The following is a 22,927-nucleotide window of genomic DNA, read 5'->3' as shown; positions in this document are numbered from 1 at the left end:
ATATGCTTTATTTACTTTAAGACACTTGAGTCATGAGTCACTGGAGCAGAGAAAAACATTAGGTAGCTTTTTTAGAACTGAGTAGAAAAAAGAGTAAGAAACAGAATAAAATACCTGCTTGAATTCTGAGAAAGAAGTAAAGGAAACTAAGATTATAATTAACCAGTTTCTTATGGTTTATGGTGATGAATATGGTATCAAAAATCTATAATTGAAATGTTTTACATAGTATAAAATTCTAATATTTAATGTAATTTTTCAGAAAAAGTAAAAAATTAAATGTAATTTTTCAGGAAAATAGTTTAAAGTGCTTAATGAAGAAACTAATTTAACTTATAGGAAAGCACAATTGATTATATTTGATGACTAAAAGTATTCTTTAGTATCAATCATATAAAATTTCAGATTTGTTGCATCTGGCATTATTGTACTGTGTATGGATATTTTAAGGAAATGATTCCTTTAGGATAAATTTTACTAAGGCAATACCCCAAATGGCATTGCTGGGAAGCAAAAACAGTCTGGCCCTGTGAACTTATCTCACTGGGGAAGCTGCAAGGAAACAGTAAAAGATGGATGAAGAGAAAGTAGTGATGGGCAGAATAGCACATTTTAGAGTCATGTTGCCTCATAGAACTCATCAAATAGTAGGCTTAACACAAATTAAATCCATTTTCTCCTTTGCTTCTTCTTACTTCATCTATTCTCTTGCAGCCTAATTGATCGTCTTGAACAACCATTTAGCAAGGTTGGCTCACAGGTGTGTGACCAGTGCAGTAACACAGGTCCCTTGTTCAGAAGGGTCCACCACTTGGGATGTAATGTTCTGCGGTGGCCCTTTTGAAATGCTTAATTTTTATCTTGGAAGTTCTGTTTTGTAAGTGACATTAAATGGGACAATGGAGACTGCACTGGGGGTTGGGAGCCTAGGCTCAAGTGTGGCCTAGTCCCCACTACCCATCTGCAAACCCTCCCTCTCCCATCCCCAAAATGTCTTCAGCTGCCCCCTGAGGCCCGAGGGGCCCTGCTAGGTCTCCCTCCAGACCTCTGCCTCACAACCTTTGCATCCACCAGATGGAATGGCTACGGGTCCCCTGAGATTATGTATAAACATGATTATATAAGAAAGAATATGTGAGATTACATATGATTATAAATGATCACATAAGAAGTGGAAGCTAAAACCTTCCAGGTTGCAGGGAATTCTGTGTCTTCTGGAGGTTGTGCAGAGTCAATGTGGTCACATAGAAGGCACCAAGTATGTAGCAGGCACCTAAGAATGTTCTATGGTGTCCTCTGATCCCAGGAAATGCAGATGGTGACTGGAAGATGAGATAGGAGTATGATGGAAAAATCCACATTTTGCCTCCACCCTCTGCCCCGAGGGGACCTGGGCATTAGAGAGGGTGGGTTACCTCATGGTATCCTGGCCATCAGGCTGATAGCTGGCAGAGCATGGCGCAGGACATCCATCAGGGGCCTCTTGCCTACCCCGATCTAGGTGCCAAGCATGTCTCAGTACAGAGATTGCAATTCCTCAGGGGTCTTCTGCCCACTGTGGGTGGGGGCAGTGACTGTGGTAAGGGGACATTGACTCCCCAGGTGGCTGGGATGCATCTTTGTTTTGTACCAAGTCAAGATAAGTTATGTAGCTGGCTCTACAGTTTAGCAGTTTCTGAGACAAAATCTGAACTCCTCAAAAACAGTTTAATGACATGGTTGTGTTGTAAATGAGTTGACCCTAAGTGTGTAATGGTTTTTACGCATTCAAGAGACCTTGTGATCATGAAGGTCTCACAGAAATTTCTTATTGTCCTTTCGGTTTTCTGGTAAGTGCTACCTAGTCTGAATTGAATGGCTGCGCTACCTTTGAATGTTCTGAGGAGACTTGGTAGTAGGGAAATGTAGAAGTCCTTTCTGGGTAGAATAATCACATCAGCAACAACAATAACAGTAAGAAGAAAATGTTAAATGTCTAAAACACCAGCTTTTGCCCAGCAGGGCACCGAAGTGCCAAGGTTATAAGCAAGAAAGTACTTTCTTACTCTAATACTGGAGTGGGTGGGAATGGCACTCCACTAGGTGCTAGTGGAGACTCCTTCAGCTTCTCATACCTCAGTTCTCTCACATGACACTGGGAGTGAGAAAAATCTCACAGAGTTGTGAGGGTACGCAAAGGAGGTAGAGAAGACACTTAATGCCATGCTCATTGCATGGTGAATGCTTAATGCAAGAGTACTTATGGTAGTAATATTGTTGAAATATTACTACCATCATCCTCACCATCCAAATCTACTTACTGAAGAGAAAGTCATCAAGAGAAAGAAAACGTATCAGCTCAGATTTTGGCAAACTTTTAAGTGATCTAGATTATGTATACCTCCTCCGTGTGCTAAGAAAATAAACATAAATACTAGCAACTCAGTAGAAAATTGATACATACTGTAAATGGGAGATGTATATATAACATATATACATAAATATTTAAAAAGATCATTCAGGGTGATCTAGTTAAGTAGAGAAAGGTGGGATGGGGGTTATACAAGATCACACAGCCCTTACATAGCACAGAGGGACTGAAAACACCAGGTCATAAATGTTGTGATCCTTCATCTGCTTGGTGTGTAATATGTGTTTAGGATGCGAAGCCTATGTAAACATTCACATTTTTACGGTGATTTGTAGCTGTTGTATTTTTACTTTATAGCCTATGTTTGCCACAGCTGTGATGTACATGATGTGATACCTGGTTAAGAACCAAAATTTCATTCATTGTACCTTTACCCTGCAAAAACATAATCTACTTCATAATATCTGTTTCATGACAGTTTCCAGAAATCCCTAATAAGAGAAAGTGGGGACAGCCTGTATGATCGAAGTCTCTGATAAAGTAGTTACCATCTCTGCAATGGATCCTTCTTCTTGCACACATATAAATGTTCTAATATGCTTGCATTGATGTCTGATGCTGTGTGCTAGGGTGGCCCACCCAGGACAATGTGTGGCTAATGCAACATGACTCAAATCATTTTTAGCTTTCATTTGGCTGGGCTATGCATCAAGGATCTGAAATCGGCAGCCTGATTCTCATTTTTCTCCTTCCCCTTGCATATCTCCTCTAGGTCCAGGTCTGTCGTTTACTTCAAAGGGGGCTCTTTAAATAGAGGAGGTATCCAGGAAAGAAAGAAAAACGAGAATCAAACTCATTATTTTAAAGATGGTTAAAATAAACAAGTCACAATGCATGTTTTCTTTTAGACTACTCAGCTGGACTTTTTTTTTGTCAAAGCAAGGCAGTTTGGAATGCTTCTATGATCTGATCTCCATGTGAAGGGGATGGCATATATTTTTCATCTGATGAAGTTGGGTAGAAGTTGGACTGAACTGAATTACACTGATTGCTATTCCCCATAATTCCCAACTAACTCTTAAAATACATTTACCTATTATACTTCTTCATTTTCTATAGACACTAGCTGCAGAAGAAAAAAGACTTGTACAGATAGAGAAACTCAAAAAAGCAAGCCAGTCACTTGTTTTTATACAGAAACCAGCATACTGACATTTTAATGATGCTGGGCTACTGCCATAGTGTGAAATTTTGTATTCAGAACATTTAAAAAGGGAGTAGGGGAAAGAGAAGTAGGCACCCAATGGGATGTATTTGATGAGCTTTTGTACCAGACAGGTACCATGGAGTGATCTGACTCTATAGGTCACCTTTTCTCCTTAAAAAATAGAGGAGGCCTTTAAATTTATGTGATGCACAGCTGAATGTCGTGCCTTTTATGGAGACCTCTTTGGGTCTGATTAATTAGTAATTGGGGCGAGAGCTATGCACTTCAGTGACTCTTGCTGCCTTGATTGTAAATCGCAATCTGGTGCTAAATCTCAGCAGGTCACATTGCTGTTTTTGCTGTACCCTAGTGACACAACTGATTAAATCTGTGTAAACAGTATCATTATGAAAATATTTTTGTTATAGGCATGAGAAATTAACACATTTTTATTTTGGATGGAAATTAAAATTATTTGTGGGAGTTTGGTATGTTTTCATCAATTGTCAGTCATCCCAATAGAGCATGTAGTGAAGTAACTGTTTGAATTTACACAAAGGAAAAAAAAGCTCTCAGACAGAGGGCTTTTAAAATTGAGAATTATTATAATTATGTCACTTATAATACAGATAGCTATGTTACAGGCAAGTATTATGTCACTTAATAGTTAGTTAAACAAGTAAACAGAAATATGGGAATTATTCCACATGGTCCTTCTACAATGGGGCACTTTTGAATGAGTATATACATTAAAAAAATTTTTTTTAAGATGTGGGGTACAATTCAGGGTTAGGTATACAAATGTTCATTATGCAAATACCCTTGTTGATGAAGTGTGCATCCCCCTTCCCCAGGTGAGTAGATACATTTTAATAGATGCCAATTCTCTCTCCTCTCTCTGCCAAAAATGCTTCCCTCTCTTTATAATCTACATGTTTCCTTAGTTAACTTTAACAGAACTTCAACTGAATTAGTTGCCTCTGGACAAGGATAAGGGAAGCTAATGTGTAGTTACAGAAGTTAAGGAAACAGGATGCTGACTGGGGGTTCCCAGAGAACAGGTGAAGGTTTCAGGGGAGGGATAAAATGGGTCACTAGACATTCTTGAGCAGTTGTGTAACATTGTTCATTCTTGATTCTGAAACAAACGAGTTTGATTTCTATGCTATACCCACTTTGCAGTCTGACCATCAGCACCTTTGAAACAATTATGTTGGAGGTATATGGTTAAGGTTAAGCAAATGTGTAATTTGCTAGGATTGTAAACTACATAAATCATAATGTTTCTTTTTTGTTCTTCTGAATTACTACCTAATTCTAAGCAAGCATTAAAATTGTATTTGATAATCCCTAATGAGACCTGATTTCACCTCTGTTTTTTAAGGCTGGTAAGTCAAACCAATCAAATGGATGCTCTCCCACTTGCTTCGTTTCACAAAGCACTTATTGGAATAGGCTTAAATGAACTTTAATCAAATACGCCTATTAAGTTACAAGACTTGAGTTGCTGATCATCTACTTGCTAGCAGCTGAAACTTAGATAAAAATGTCTGCTCTTTCTTTCCGTGAGTTCTCAAAAATCATTATCGAAATATCAAGGCATAAAAGAGGGAGCTAAAAAGTCAGCAAATTTGCCATGTGCTAACTTCTAGACTTAAACAAAGAATTGACTGTATACTTTTCAAATTACTGCCTTCATATTATCTAGGCTGAAACACACACACACACACACACACACACACACACACACACACACACACACACAAAACAAAACTGTCTTTGAAGAGAAGAGGAAGCATTTACTATACCCTTTAATGCTATACAGATGTTCTACATGCTGTTGCCATGGTGGGAGGAGCTATGTATGGAAAGACTGGCTTCAGAATATTGACCATAAGTAGAATATTCAGATTAGTGGCACTGCATGCTATTTATTTGGGAGGCACTCGTGCTTGCCTGATAAATAAGTTTGTTTAGGGGTCCTTAAGATATTTGGGCATAGGTCAGTCTAGAGAAATTTGATATTTGCTGAAGACCCTCCATTTGTATTATTATATACCATTCACCACTGCAATATTTGTCCTAATGGGGGACTTTGAGGATTGGCTCATTAGATCATTTTAGCAATGCTTTTTGTAATCAGATATTACAGTTATCTCAAATACTAAGAGCAAAGTTCTTTAAAAGAACCAACATAGAGGAGAAGGGGTAGGAAAGAAATAAAAATATCATTTACCTTTTTCACTACTTGTGAATCTAAGTCAAAGCATAAAGTCAAAAGTTAGAAAAGAGATTCAGGAGAAATAAAGTGCAAACTTGAGTTATTCAAATAGGAATACAGATCAGGAAAACCTAAGGATAGTTTATTATTTAATATAAACAAATTCACACTGATTACATTTTCCTGTCAAGTATTTTTTTTTACTAATTCCACTCCGCCTTGTATGAAATATAATTTATGAAATATGAATGCAATTTAACCTATAAAAGTCTTTTGGAAATAACATTTTAAAAAGTGTGAAAGGCAACTATTAAGCAGCATTATATACAAGATAATTTTTACTGGCCTATTCATAAAGCCAGAAGTAATCTTGATTTAGAAAAGAAAATAAAATTATCACTCTTTCCTGGTAAGCATTTCCAAGGTTACTTTTAGATTATAATATAAAAGAGGCCAGGACACACACACAGTTAAATGTATAGACACTATACACTTGCACATTTTATTCTCCAGAAAAATGGCACTTGTGGCATGGAATAAGAAAAAGTAGTTCATCACATCTCTGTTGAAAAGTATTATTTTATGCTGAAAGGGTAACACCTGTTTATTGTACAAGTATCAGAAAAGGTAATAAAGTTCAAAATAATAAGTCACCCATGCCTTCAACTCCCACAAATAAACAAACTTCTGCTGTTTTCTATGCATTGTGTGTGGATGTGTTGGTCACACTCCATATGAAATCTTCAGACTTCTGTGTAGAATTCTTTAGTGTTCTAAGTTTCTTTCATTATGGGTAGACAAACTTCTTTGGTCATTTCCATATAATTCTTTATGCTTTCTTGTTTCACAAAAGGTGATGTAAACAGACAGAAATATCTTATTATGTTGAAAGTTTATTAATTTCAGAAGTTAGAATGTAAATCTTCCTAAAAACTGCTTCACACTTATAAGTGGCTATTGAAACTGGAAGTTTTATACAGGAAGGATATTGATGGAGAGGGAAAAGAAAGAGCCCTGCTAGTTGATGTCTTCATTGTGCGGTTCTTTCTCTCATTGTTCATACTACATCCACTCCTATCCCGACTAAAATCAATTCAGTACGCAGTACAGTAGGGCCTCACAAACACAAGGAAAGTTCCAAATCCCCTAAAATGAATTAGCCACTTTATGTTTGTGGAAATGTACAGAAATATGGATATTTACATATAAAAATTTAGCAGTGGAAAAATGCATCAGGGATTTGGGGCTAAAGACAGGAAAGGAAAAGGCTATGAAGTGGGTCTGGCTGTAAAAAAAATGACATGTGAAATCCCTGTGGCTATGGAATTGACTGTATCTTGTTTCTATACATCAAAAAACAAATTTATTGATTGTGATACTATGCTATAGTTCTGTAAGATGTTATTGTTGGGTAAAGCTAAGTAAAGAGTATATAAGATCGTTCTTTATTTTTTACAACTGCATATGAATCTATAATTACCTCAAAAAAGTTTAATAAAAACAATTAATTATATTTTTGTAGAAACCTCTGAAAATATAGATATATGCACACCAACATGCATATCTACAGTCACGTTGTTTAAATGATTTTAGGACTATACATTTTGATTTCAGCTATTCTTGTTCATGTAGAGATTATGTGGAATACATTTAATTTGATTTGATATTTCATTTGATTTTAATAGTTATTTATGTATATTTTCTACAATGCAGTAATAAGAATGGTTGTTTCTGGAAGCGTGCTAAAGTATAGTGGTTATTGCACGGGCACATAGGTCAGATTCCTTGGATTGATAGTTCTTTCACGTATAAAGATGTGAATTTGGCAGCTGAGTGTGGTGGCTTACACCTGTAATTTCAGCACTTTGAGAGGCTGAGGTGGAAGGGATAACTTGAGGTCAGGAGTGTAAGACCATCCTAGCTATTCGGGATACTGAAGCAGAAGGATCACCTGAGCCCAGGAGGTTGACGTTGTGGTGAGCTGTTATCATTCTTTGCACTCCAGCGTGGGCAAGAGAGAGAGAGTTTCCGACTCAAAAAGAAAGAAAGAAAGAAAGAAGAAAAAGAAAGGAAGGAAGGAAGGAAGGAAGGAAGGAAGGAAGGAAGGAAGGAAGGAAGGAAGGAAGGAAGGAAGGAAGGAAGGAAGGAAGGAAGGAAGGAAGGAAAATTTGGACAAGTTTAGTCACTCCATGCCTCAATTTGTTTGTCTCTTAAAATGATGGTAACAGTAGCTATGCCATTGTATTATTGCAAAAATTAGACAAATTAATACATATAAAACACTTACAATAGAGCCTGACAAATAGTAAGAACTTTACACATATTAGTTCTGTGATGATAATTATGATAATGTCTTATAGACATCAGCTCATAAAAACTCATGTCAACCTTAGTGGTAGGCACCATTATTAAATTCAATCTTTGTAGGTTGCTAAGAGGGTTAAGTACTTTGTTTAAGATCAAAAGCTTTGAATGCTTAAAGGACTCTTTGTTAATCACTTTACATCCAGAATGTTAATTTGCTATAATAAAATAACATATTTTAATAGGCACATCAACATGTGATTTTCAATTTAAACAATAGTGATTTGGAAATGACACTAGAAATTTTTTTTTTTTTTTTTTTGAGTTGGAGTCTCACTCTGTCGCCCAGACTGGAGTGCAGTGGCCGCTCTCGGCCACCACATCCTCGACCTGCTGGGCTCCAGCAATCCTTTCGCCTCAGCCTTCCCAGTAGCTGGAACTACAGGCGCGCGCTACCATGCCCGGCTAATTTTTGATTTATTGTAGAGATGAGGTCTTGCCAAGTTGCCCAGGTGGGTCTAGAAATTTTTTCAAAAAGCAACACAGCAGCTTTTCTTCCTAGGTTTCTATTATTCTTGACTCCATTGGGCCTGGAAGGGCATCTTCACTCTGGTATTTTGGTCATTCAGTTTTTCATCCTGGACAAACCCAAAGAGTGAAGAGGTGTATAAAAACAAAAGCAAAGAAGCCAACCCAAAGTTTGTTCTCAAAGCTCCAGCAATGTTGAGGTTTTGGTTTCGGTCCAATAAAGGGTGAAGATCCAGGTCAAATCTTATTTTATAGAAAAATGACTACCTTTGTTTTAGAATTGTGGTAGGTTCTGGTTTTAGCCAGCCTTTGAGGAAAAATGATGAAATTTATCTTTTGAATGAAGAGGGGACTCAATGATTTACCACAGCTACTAAAACAAGGACTTCCTGGAAAAATGATGACTATTAAACTGATTGTCACATAGAGATTTTTTTTTGGTCGTGTTGTATATCCGGGAGTGGCATGTGTGTTTGTATGCTTGCCTAGCATATGTGTATATGGAAATTGAAATTCATCAAATGAGAGTTAGGTTATTAAGAGCATAAGTTTTAGGGCGAGACTTCTTCAGTTCAAATACTGACTTTGCTTTATAAAGATGGATGACTTTGTGCCTTAGTTTTCTCATCTGTGAGAATGGGAATATCATAGTGGTTGCCTTATGAAGTGGTTTTAGAGTATAAATAATGAATGTAAGTAAAACACTTAAAAGATTGTATAGTACATAGAAAGTGCTTAATACAGTTTAGCTGTGTTAATTAATTACATCATTAAATGCCAGTTATGTACTAGGTTTTGACTTAAGTTATTTCCAGAAACACAATAATATAAGAAAATTTCCTGTATATTAGTAATTTAAAGCTAGTTAAGGCAATGAAGTATATGCAAAGAAATTGAAGGATAATTAAAAAGCAGCAAAAAGGGGATATAAATCTAATGCACCAATTGGGAATACTTTTCGCTGCAAATAACTAAACAGTCCAACTACAATTTTTAAAAATTTATTTACTTTAAAATAGGGAAATTTATTTCTCATATAGGGAGTTCTAGTCTGGAATGATGCTAGTACTAGAATATTGACTGGTGTCAATGTTTCTGTAGTTCCCTTGATATTTTCCTAATAATTTTAAATCATCACATTCTTCTTCAAGTCAGAAAAAAAATTAGGAAAGGCAGTGATCTCATTAAGAAAGTTAAAGCTTTCCCAGAAACCATACTATCTAGCAGACTTTTCCAAATGCTTTCCAATATCCATAAATATCCAAATAATAAGGTAATTGGAAAGTGTAGGTCCCAGGATTGCCACAGTTGGCCGAGCCCAATCATGATCCATTGCTCTGGGGCTGGTCATATATCCTTCATAAACAAAAGCAGAGTTCTTTTAACAATTATGGGAAAACCACTGTTGAGTAGGCAACCATGGTACTTGTCAGCCATGGCCACAGGGAACATATCAAAAGAAAAAGTATGAATTAGTTAAGGGAGGCTGTCAGGAGGTGAAAGGGGGAGCCAAGAGTGTTGTTTAATGAAGTGATGATTGTGGATTAGCAGAGATTTCAAAAACAAGACAGAGTCAAAAAATAACACAAGCAAAACCAGGCAAGAAAAGGTAAGATGTGTAAAGGGGGACAGATCAGGATAGATCTGTCTAAAAAGAAGTCATAAGAATTCAGAATGGATACATTTGGAGAGATGTGAAGGAGTCTGTTGATGGAAAGAAGAGAATCTTAGTTTCCTTGTTTTATGCTACCATATTGACCAACCAATGAACTGCCAAGACTTTAGGATTTTTAATTAATTGGGCATATGCTTTCTTTTCAAATCTACAGAATATTTGTAATAATTGAATACCTCTATATGTTCCAACACAAGGCCATATTTTCTAACCACAATAAAAGTAGAAATTAGTAACATGTGTAATAAATACTTCAGTTTAAATATTAAATATATACATGCAAATATATATTTATACATTAAATATAAATATGTATGATAACACTTAAGTCAAGACTCAATCAGCTCTGACATGGTGGCTCACACTTGTAATTCCAATAATTTGAGAGGCTGAGGTGGGAGAATCACTTGAGTCAAAGACTTCAAGACCAATCTGGGCAACATAGTGAGACTTCATCTCTAAAAAATTTTTAAAATAGCTGGGCATGGAGGTCGTTTGTAATCCCAGCTACGCAGAAGACTGAAGTGGGAGGACTACCTGAGCTCAGGTGGTCAAGGATGCAGTAATGTGATCGTACCAATGTACTCCAGTAGCCTGGGCAACAAAGTGAGATTCTGTAAATAATTTAGAATCATTTATCAAAGCATACATAATATGTGGCCAAAACTGTTCTTAGGGGGAGATTCTTTACCTTAAGGACTTCACTATTAAGCCAGAAACCAAAAAGAACCATTACTAAGCAAGAAACCAAAGAGGAAAAAAATGGAACTAACTGAGCCTACCAGGAAAAGTTGGAAAAAACAGCAAATAAACAAAAAAGTTGGAAAAGGGAAAACAGAAATATTCCAAAGTCAACTTAAGAACTTCGTATAATCAAATAAAGAAAAGATAAAACTAATTTTAAGAGCACTTTTAGCAAAATGATATTGATGAAGTTGACCAGGAAAAATATAGAAGACTAAATATTAAAAATTAGAGTAAAACCTAAATATATTAGTGGTCATAGAGGATGCTAAGAAAATTATCAAAGAAACTTTCCTTTGTAAAAGTTGTTAGGCTCACAGAATTTCTTGGAAAACTTCTTTTTAAAAAAACCTTAAGAAAGAGAAACTCTTAAACTCTTTAATATTTTTTATAGATTAAAAAAGGGGAAAACTTCCCCAATTAAAACAAAAGTCTAGAAATTCGGATATCAGAAATGTTATTTTCAGAAAAAAGAGTGAATAAAATATATATGAAAAAAGAGAAAGGAAAAATAAGAAAACTACGTATTAACTCACAAATATAGTACAAAATACTTTTAGTAAATTATCAGAGATAGAATTCAGCTATTCATTCAAAGATAGAACAATATTGGGAAACTTATAAATAGAAATTACCATACCTTTAGGACAAAAAGAGGAAAAAATATAGCATGATAACCTCCTTAGTTGTTTTCAATATATATGATGATTTTGAAGAACTTTATTTTTGTTAAAAAATATTTTTATTTTTTATTGTACAGGAAATATGCATGCATTTTAGCAAAATAAATAAAATCTATACCAAGTCAATAATTGATATCATGAATGTTGGATAACACCAGAAGAATTGCATTTAAAATCAGCTTGAAGCCAGGAAAAAGACAAATATACTTGCTGTTATTATTTTTATATTACAGTGCTAAGAAAGAGCTAGCCACTACAACGAATTAAAATTTTAACAATCTATATGAACATTGGAATGGAAAAATTAAATTATTTGATGATTCACAAGAAATACCAAGAAAAAATACAAAAAAATAGTTGTTTGAACAACTTACAACAGCTTAGACTATTATAGAAAGAAGTAGATCATCCAATAAAAGTACAGATCTCCATAGCTAGCCCATATGCCAATTACTAATTCTATGAAATGAAATGAAAACAGGTACTATTGACAATTTTTTTTAAAAGAATTGCAATTTCAGGTAAAAAAAAATCAATGTGTTCAAGTTTTATCCAAAGAAAACAATTTAATTTCCTAAATAATTTTATATTTTATTTTATTTATTTTTTCTGTCATTTGATCTTTTAAAAAAAATTATCATGATGCGGGGTACAATTCAGGTTAGGTATACAAATGTTCATTATGCAGGTACCCTTGTTGGTGAGGTGTGCCCCCCCACCTCCCCTGGCAGTTTCCTACTACTGTCAATCCCACTTCCCTCATCCCTACCCGGCAGTTTCCCACTACTGCCAATCCCTTTCTTATAGTATTACGATAAAGGTTCAAGTTCTGTTTATGAGTGAGAGCATACTCAGTTCTTTGTCTCTGTGATAGATCACTCAGACGCTAAGTCCATCCAAGTTGCTGTGAGTTCATAATTTTGTCCTTCTTTATGGTTGCATAATATTCCCTTGTGTATATGTACCACATTTTTTTTTAATCTCTTTCAATGGGAAGCACAGTTGGTTCCATGTTTTTGCTATTATAAATAATGCTGCAATAAACAAGTGTGTGCATGTATCTTTTTCATAGAGTAATTTGAGTTCCTCCAGTTATATTCCCAGTAGGGGGATTGTGGGGTCATGTGGAAGGTCGAGTTTTACATCTTTTAGGAATAGTTTTACATCTTGTAGGTATAGATTTACCTTGTAAATTATTTCATTATTTTTTTACCTTCCCCATTAAACAATCAGCCTCATAATAACAACAGCGGTGTCTCTTTTTTCCCTCTTTATTTTATTTTAAAAACTGTTTCTTTTTTTCATTGTGTCTACTATAATTCCTTACAAATAATAGATCTGCAATAAATATTTGTTGAATAGGTAAATAGATAAATGTTTTCAAAAGTATTGAATTGCAATGATTAAAGCTGTCTGATGTTGCCATCATGATAGAAGGTAGAGCTATGGACCAGAACAAAAAATACAGAAGCTCATATAAATACAAAAGATGCCAAAAAATGTATACATTTTAAAAAAGGAAAAAACTGTCATTAAAATGGTAATACTCAATATATACCGATAAAAAAAGATGAATACAAGTCTTCTGCAAATTACAAAAGGTGCTCAAAGTGGTTGCCATCAGTGTCCAGACACAGGTAACATACACACGTCGTAACAAAGTTTAAGGGTGGCACATCTTACACATGTGCATGTGTATACCCAATCATCATGTTGAACATCTCTGAACATCGCCTAAAATATATATACATTTTTTGGCATCTCTAGTATTTAATATATGCTTTAAAAAAAGGTTTAAAGTTTTGTTGACATCATTATGGATAAGGTGGATAAGTCAATAGATGGTGCTGGGACACATGACTAACAATCGGAAACAAAATAAAATTAGATCATAATACATTCCAGCAAAATAAACTCCAGAGGACTTCATTTCTTAAAAGTGAAAATAGATTAAAACTTTTAAGTACTGTGAAAAAAATACAGGGATAGTAAAAGTCTCTCTCAATCTTGTTTTGTTTTATATTAACATTGCCAAGAAGCACAAACTTGTATAAAAATATATGCCATTAGTTCAATTATTTTCTTAGGATAACTTTGTAGAGGCCAGATTGCTAGTTGAAAGGAACTACACATGGTTAGAACTTTGCATATATTCCTCCTGGAAGGTTAGGACAACTCACACACCCACCAGAGGGCAAGAGAGTGCCCATTTCACTCTTCTTCAAGATGCCATCAGTCACATCACTAATTTAAGGTAGTTCACTAAAGATTTTTTCTCTCTGTTTAGATTGGTTTCTCTCTAATAGTTTCTTAAACCCAATCTTAAAAAGGGAAGAAAACAACAGCAACAGCAAAAACCTTTCAGTGAAATAAATTAATTTATTTTCAAATGACCAACAGTTGAATGTCCAACAGCATGGGGTTGGTTTAACTAGTGAAGGTTTATCTATACGATTGAATACTATGCAGTCATCACAAATGGTGTCCCTCTTTATTTAGTGATATAAAATAGCATGTAGCATGTCTTGAACTACTAAGTTCTAGTGGTTTGATTCTAAATGTAAGCAAAAATACATGAATAATATATTATTTAATATATTAAGAATATATGAATGAATTTGCATGAGAAATTTATAAGCAGATACTCAGCAAAATAGTAATGAAGACTGTCTTTGGTTGATAGGGTTTCAAGTGATTTTAATATTAATTAATTTATTTTATTATTTCCATTTTAAAATTTGTTTTTCAAATGATTATATATTACTTGTATAACATAAAATTTCATTTAGAAAAACAAAGGAGTACATAATCTGTTCCCAATATTTTGATTTATTATTAAACTAAATTTATTCTATTTATCATTGCCAATACCATATAGTTTTGTACTGTCACACAATAGGCATATAATAAGTATATATTTAATACTTTAACCAGAATCATATATATTGAGTTCTATTATTTTATTGATTAATCATGTATACCCCACTTTTAAAAAATGAATCTTTCTTCTACTAAACTCTCATGTATAATGGTTAATAATGTCTGAGAAGTTGAAAATTTATCAGTAGATTAAAAATTGTGGTGGTAGTGGGAAATCTCTTGACCATCTGTCAAGACCAATTCCTTACTAGGTTCTTCATCTGTATTTTTATAATGACAGAAAAATCATGGTGGAAAAAATTCTTCCAATTTTATTAACTTAATTGTAAATTGTATTAGACTTGGATACAAAAATTTAATCATGAGACTCCTGGAAGCCACAGCAAAACAATATAGTTATTGACTAAAAATCAACACACAAATATATTAGTTCCTGAGGAGTGACTTTTCATACCATGAATATCTGAGAGAAATGTGTATGTGGTGTCCAACATAAAGAGAATTAAATAACATAATGGGTTATGTTTTTGATAGCAGCTTTCCCAGCAATACAAAATGTTTTTCATGTAGGTATGCCTTTTACTGACTCTGAATTAAAACAAAATTTGGTCAAAATATTTGAATAGAATTCTAACTTCCCTGGGCCTTTCATCATTATCAGAGACTGGCACTTAAAGCACCTTGGAGAATGAGTGGGCGCACTATTTATTTCTTAAATGTATTTTTTTCAACCAAACATCAGTAGGGATTGAATGGCTCTCAGCTTAAGTTGGAGCTTTCTGGCCGATACCCAGGACACCAAAATTCTGTATTATTGGTTAAAAGAGAACTCAAAAACCAAATGTCAGATTTTCAGGTCCCAAGTTTGACATTTTGTCATGACAATTAAATATTTTAACTTGTATTATTTTAAACTATTGTTTTCTATAGAAACTGAGTCTGGCTACATTGTCCAGGCTGGTCTCCAACTCCTGAAGTGATCCTTCCACCTCAGTCTCCGAAAGCCCTGGGATTACAAGCATGAGCCACTGTGCCCAGCCTTAACTTTTCCCACAGAAAAAATGGTCCTATCTCCACATGCAGAGATCATTTTTCTCAAGCTTTTCAATGTGATCAGGGACCAAATGAGGCCTAAATAGTAGAATACATATTTCATTTGAATATTTGCACAGTAATAAGCTCTAATCTATTAATAATGGCCAACATTTATTGCATAAACATGTCAGGAACCATGCTGAGTGCTTTACATGCATTGTCTCATTTAATCCTCACATCCATCAGTGAAGTTGGGATATTTTCCTCTTTATTTCACAGACTGAGAAGTAAGACAAGTGCTTGAATTGCATCGTTAGCAAGGGTTGGCGCTGAGATGGAACCCAGGTTGTCTGTCGACAGCACTCAAGGCCTGACAATTCTGCTATCCCGCCTCTTATAACCATTTATCTCCAATCTCCTGCCACCACCTTAGTTCAAGTCCTCATCACCTCTTGCCAGAGTTCTGAGCCAGAGACACCCTTCATAGGTGTACTGCCAAAATTTGAAATGCAAATCAGTTTCACGAACATTATATTTAGTTAGAAGATATCATTTTTTTTTTTTATTTTTGGGTCCACAGAATGTTCTTTCAAATTTATCAGAGTTTCACATTTTAAAAATGTCATGATTTTTATGTTTTTGTTTAACTATAAGGGAAAGGCCAGAAAGAAGAAAATTAACATTTATTGGGTCCCTAATATGTGCCAGGAAATACTGTTTCACTATGAATCCTCAAAATATCCCTGTTAAGGAAGATTGAGACTGATACCTATCGGCTGCCTCTTCTGAGACTCAGGCTACTTTGTGTGTATGCTAATTTATCTAAGGAGGCAATATGATATATCAACAAAGAACCCACTGGAGTGTAGACTGTCAGGTCAGTGAAAGATGCAGTTGGTTACTGTTCCCAACTCTCTGAGATTGATTAGCTGGAGATCCTCAGCTTTCAACCAAATAATTTTTTAAATTTATTGACTCTTTATTTCTGAATATTAACTATGGTGAATTCAAACAATGACCGAAGTAATTAGAAACTGCACTCTGCTTTGAGGGTCAAAACTTGATACTTCTTTTTCTGGAAAAAAACTTGTGGTTTACTTTGACCATGTTTTGCCAGAATTGGGTTTCTTGTCTTTGAGAGTGCTGCCGTCCTTCCTCCTTTTCTTCCATACTCTCCATAGCACTTAGGCACTGGTGAGCACAGTGTGGTACCTGATGAGTATCTGAGGATTGTTTTGGAATATTCTTAAATTATCTTTGGATTTCAGAATTCACAGAACAATCCGGAGTCAATAATTCCATCTTTCAACCAGATCTTGTATTACAACAGTGACTTTGTTAGCCATGAAGTCTTGTTTGTTCTTGCCGTGACCTCTTCCTCTGAAATTGCCAATTGGGGCAACCAATGTTAAGGATGGGGAAAGGGCATACAGGAAACACAAATGGTTGATGCAGGCCTTTCAGAGAATGCCAAAGGATTTATTCCAGGATTACGTTTTAAGCATTTTCTTTTATTTTCATTTGTTTCTACTAGGTAAGACACATGCAAATGGGGAAAAAAATGAATAACCTATGATTTGTTCACATGTATTTTCTTTTGGTGGTACTCATCTCCACAGCTGTATTTAGAAATATTAGGAGAAAGTTCTAAACATAAAGTCCCTGCCTATGGAAATATCTACCTTTTGACATTAAGATGATATTACTTATCATTTCATGCCCTATATTTTCAACAGGGCATCTTAAACACTCATATGTAGAATCTAAAAAACACTCATATGTAGAATCTAAAAAAGTTGACCTCATAGAGGTCAAGGGTAGAATGGTGGTTACCAGAGGCTGGGAGGAGAGGAGATTGGGGAGATGTCAGTCAAAGGATACACATTCACAGTTAGACAGGAGGAATCAGTTCAAGAGATCTATTGTGTAGCATGGTCATTTAGTTATGGTGATATATTATAGTCTTAAGAAAGACTAACAGAATAGAATGTTATGTCTTCTTGCCACAGAAAATAATAACCATGTTAATTAGCTAGATTTAAACTATTACACAAATGTATATATACTTCAAAATATCATGCTATACATGATAAATACATATACTTTTATATGTCAAATGAAAAATAAATTTTTACAAAAAGTTTCTCTCTTTCTCGCTCTCTCTCATTTCCACATATGCACACGCACATAGGGTGGAGAGTATATTTTTCTTTCGGTGCTGTGACATTTTTTCCACTACATAGGATGCTCGTGGCCCCACATAAGGCTACTGCCAGGCAATACAGAAAGGGGGCCAGGAGTTGGTTGGAAGTGAGGGGCCGGGGGGTGAGGGATGTCAAACTAATTATTGATCAATTTACTCTGTCTATTTAGTAAGTCAGTCAGTCTCCAGATACTTTTGTAGTCTTTAAGGAAGACAAATGTTCACAGTTTAAATATCCCTAAATATATAACAGATGAACAAGCATGCTTTGGTGTGTAAATGCTGCATAGATTCAGAACCATCAAAAAGCCCCTCAAAAATGCTTTTCCATCTGCTGCTTCTAACTACATATCGCACATCCTGGCAGCACACTTCACAGTGGTGTGAAAGATAGGTTCAAAGCCAACCTGGCAAAATCTATTTATCTTTTTTTTCTCCCCAAAATGTGTTTCTTTGTGCAGCAAAACTAGCAAACATATATAGGAACAAGGTGCCAGGGCTAAGAGGAGGCACTTGTCAGGCCTTAATCATTCAGAAAACCTGTTTTGTATTATGCCCTGACATCAGATTGCGACTTCCTAGAAAGGGTGAGTTGGAGAAGGTTTGGAATCTGTTTTCTCATGAAAGTCACCTTTGAGCGAGGCCTCAGTGTCCAGGAGAACCTTGCAAGTTGCCCAAAAAACCCCATAGATGGAGTGGTTGGAAGAGCCTTCTGCAGGAAGTATGTGATAGCAAGAGAATTCTCTAGTTTTCATGAAAGTCATTAAATGCAACTCAGAAAGTGGATTCGTGATAGGAATGCTCTGTTTTTAAGGAAGACAGCTCTCAAGTATAATCTTTCCCATACCCTGCTCGTAAGTGTGGACTTTTATAAGCAGTGTGCCAATCCATGTTAACACAATGGTGGGACCTACTGATGAAAGATTTTTATTTGAAATGGTAAAAGTTAATTTGTTTAGATAGTGAATGTCCTTTTTTTCCTGGGGCACAAAGTGTCCAGAAATGTAATATTTACAGCTACGTTTCAAATGATAATGTTGTCAGATTACATTAGTTCATTATGTAGACAACCCATTTCTCTTCCTGATATATTTGGCTATGCTCTACTCTAGTAGGCAGAAGGAGTATTCATATTAGAGGGTATTAGAGGCTCACTGTAGTCATATTTTTAAATTATAGGATAAACATACATGAAGGTATTCTAGTATTTATTATTACAAAGGTAATAATAATTTTCAAACTGAATTTTAACCATAGAATCATGTATTTAAACAAAAGTCGTTTGCAAATATATAAACAAAACAGACTGTGGAAGGGGGGAAGCTGCTGTGGGAAAGGTGAGGATGGCAGAGTCCTAGTGACTGTGGTCCCCAGTCACTTACACTCCCAGCCTCCATAGCTCCTCTCGAGATTTTAGGAAGAATGTTTGGAAAAGGGTTCCAAGCTAAAACTCTGAGAGGGGACAGCTAAGTAGTACATTATAGATAGGGACTAGGTAGTTTATATTAAGTATGTGGGCATGTTTTTCATTTTCATAAAGAAATATTCAGGCTCAAAAAATATAGATGATCAGGTCTCATAAAAAACACAGTCCTGCAACTGCATTTCTCATTTTATGGCTTTTTTCAGTGACATGGGAGCAGAGACAAAATTGTAAATGTGAGGTTCAAAGGCAAACTACAACCTCAGTTGAGGGGAGGCATCAGGAAGGCAAGGAATTGTAGAAAATAGAGCACAGGCTTCATCTAACAGGGCAGCTGCTCCTTAGCTCCTGCCAAATGTTGGTCTATGAGAATGCGAGCATAGGGCTACTGGAGCCTTTGGAATATTGAAAGGAGTTTCAAATCTAGTTTTTTTTTCCATGAAATTTCCTGATTTTTAAATATTGGCTCAATATTTTAAAATTTTGCTAGTAGATAAATTAAAATGTGTGTGTGTGTGTGTATGTGTACACATGCGCGTGCGTGTGTGTCAAATTTGACCTAGTCTATGGGCCACTAGTTTGTGACCCTGCTTTGAAAGAATTGAGATTTGCTGGTGGGACATAAGAAAGTCACCCAAGCCGGGCTCGGTGGCTCAGCCTATAATCCTGCGCCTTTGGGAGGCTGAGGTGAGTGGATTGCCTGAGCCCGTGGGTTCGAGACCCGCCTGGGCAGGGATACCGCATCTCTACAATAAATAAAAAATCAGCCGGGCGTGGTAGCACATGCCTGTAATTCCGGCTACTTGGAAGGCTGAGGCGGAAGGATCGCTGGAGCCCAGCAGGTGGAGGCTGCGGTGGCCGGAAGTGGCCACTGCACTCCAGTCTGGGCGACCGAGTGAGACTCCAACTCAAAAAAAAAAAAAAAAAAAAGAAAGTCACCCGGAACATTCAACATTTCGTGTATTTGGGCTGAGTTCTTGCTATAAGCTAGAGAAAATTCTTGGTCATAGTTTTAAATTATAAACCATATAATATAAACTATATAATGAATAGTTGGCCAGTTGACCAGTTCAAAAAGGTGAGTTCAATGCCTAGGCCTATCTCATATGTCTGAAGCAGCACTTCAGACAGGCAGCATGCCAACAAATTAGAAATTCTAGAGAAAATGGACAAATTCCTGATCACATATAACAAACTAAAGATGAACCAAAAAGAAATAGAAAACCTGAATAGACCGATAATAAGTAACAAGGTTAAATCAACAGTAAAACATCTCCCAACAAAGAATAACCCCATACTGGCTATTTGTCTTTAGTGCCAAATTCTAAAAAAGTTTTAAATAAGGACAAAAACCACTTATAACCAAACTATTACAAAAAAATTGAAGAGGAAGGAATTATTCCTAATTCATTCTATGAGGCCAACACTACTCCAAACCAGACAAGGACACAGCAAAGTGTGTCAATAAAACTGTAGGTCAATATCTCTGATGAATATAGGTGCAAACATCCTTGACAAAATACTCGCAAATCAAATACAATAGCATGTCAAAAAGGATAATACACCACAATCAAGTGGAATTTATCTCAGGGATGCAAGTATAGTTCAACATATGAAAGTAAATAAATGTGACATATCACATCAATGGAATACAAGACAAAAATCATGTAATTATCTCAAGATGCAGAAAGACCACTTGCTGAAATTCAGCATCTCTTTATTATAAAAACTCTCAACAAATTAGGTATAGAAGAAATATACCTTAACACAATAAACACCATATATGACAAGTTGACAGCAAACATCATACTGAATGGGAAAAGGCTGAAAGCTTTTCTTCTAAGAAATGTAACAAGAATGCCCATTTTTACCACTTTTACTGAACATAGTGCTGAAAGTAGTAGCCAGAGCAGTTAGGCAAAAGAAAGAAATAAAATTCACTTTGAAAAAGACAAACTCAAATTGTCCCCTTTTTTTGCAGATAACTTAATTTTGTATATAAAATAAGTTAGACACCAACAAAAAACTATTAGAACTAATAAACAAATACAGTAAAGCTGCAGGGCACAAAATCAACACACCAAAATCAGCAGCATGCCTGCGTACTGCAACAGTGTCTTCTGACAGTGATGGGCCTGTTGGCTGATGTGTGGAAGGAGACAGTGTGGGGACTACTGCAGCCTCCCCCCATTCCCCCCCTGGGGACTCACCGCCATAAACGGCACCTTAGCTAAGATCATGGAGATAGAAGTCGAGATGGCTTGGACTCAAAAGAATAAGGCCAGAGCATACCACTTAGGGCTGCTTAAGGCTTACCTTGCTAAGCTTTGTGGAGAACTCATTACTCCATAAGGTGCTGATGAATGGTGGTGGGCCAGGAGAATTTTTTGATGTGGCCAAGACAGGTGATGCTTGAATTGGGTTTTCCATCTGTGGAGAAGTCATCACTTCTTAGTAACCTGGTAGGGGAACTTTCTGAGATGGCAACCTACGAATTCCCTACTCTGACCACTGTGCCTAGTGTCATCAGATTCAAAGATGCCAAGATCCAGCTCCTATATCTCCCAGGTATCATTGAAGGTACCAAGGATAGGAAAGGTAGAGGCTATCATGTCACTGCAGTGGCCTGAACCTGTAATTTGATCCTGATTGTCCTGGATGTCCTGAAACTGTTTGGACATAAGAAGATAATTAAAAATAAGCTGGAAAGCTGTAGTATTCGCTTGAACAGCAAGCCTCCTGACATTGGCTTTAAGAAGAAGAACAAGGGACGTATTAATCTCACAGTCAGTTGCCCTCAGAGTGAGCTGGATGCTGAAACTGTGAAGAGCATTCTGGCTGAATACAAAATTCATAATGCCATTGTGATTCTGTGTAGCAATGCCACAGCTGATGACCTTATTGATGTGGTGGAAGGGAACAAAGTTTATATCCTCTGTATTTACATGTTAAAAAAGATTGACCAAATCTCCACTGAGGAATTGGATATCACATATTAGGTATCTCACTGTGTACCCATCTCCGCCCATCACAACTGGAATTTTGATGACCTGTTGGAAAAGATCTGGGACAATCTAAAACTAGTAAGAATTTACACCAAACCCAAAAACCAGTTGTCAGTTTACACATCCCCAGGGGTGCTGCCTTCCGCCAGGACCATGGTAGAGGATTTATGCATAAAGATTTACAAAAAGCATATTAAAGAATTTAAATGCTCTCTGATCTGGGTTCTCTCTGTGAAAGCTGATAAAGACCATACACTGAAGAATGAGGATGTCATTCAGATTGTACAAAAGTAAAACTTTCAGTTTCCCTATCTGCAGGAGCAACTAGCAACTTTTCCCATGACCAAGCACCCTACTCCTACTTCTGGCTTTGACAGCCACTGGATTAAGATTCAGGGAGACACCCAAACTGGTACTTCACTTGTCTTACCTTGATGTCACTTGTATGTTGAGCTGCATGAAAGACCTTGTAGGCTGGTCAAAACAAAATAAAACAAAACAAAAAACCAGCATTTCTATACATCAATGACAAACTAGCTGAAAAAGAAATCAAGGAGAAAATCTCTTTTACAGTAGCTTCAAAATACTTAGAAATAAATTTTAAACATGAGGTGAAGTTCTCTACAATGAATAGTACAAAGCATTGATGAAAGAAATTAAGATTGACAG

The 22,927-nt window shown here is 35.9% G+C and overlaps 1 pseudogene; it reads left to right on the top strand.

Annotated features, from left to right (window-relative positions):
• Positions 1-21,398: 21,398 nt before the first annotated feature.
• On the top strand, positions 21,399-22,552 carry LOC103268432 (annotated as a pseudogene).
• Positions 22,553-22,927: the final 375 nt, after the last annotated feature.

This window comes from Carlito syrichta, unplaced genomic scaffold (assembly GCF_000164805.1).
Source record: "Carlito syrichta isolate Samal-C Ts95f unplaced genomic scaffold, Tarsius_syrichta-2.0.1 Scaffold308834, whole genome shotgun sequence".
Lineage (NCBI taxonomy): Eukaryota > Metazoa > Chordata > Mammalia > Primates > Tarsiidae > Carlito > Carlito syrichta.
The sequence above is the reverse complement of the archived record's forward strand: the minus strand, read 5'-3'. Positions and strand labels throughout refer to the sequence as shown.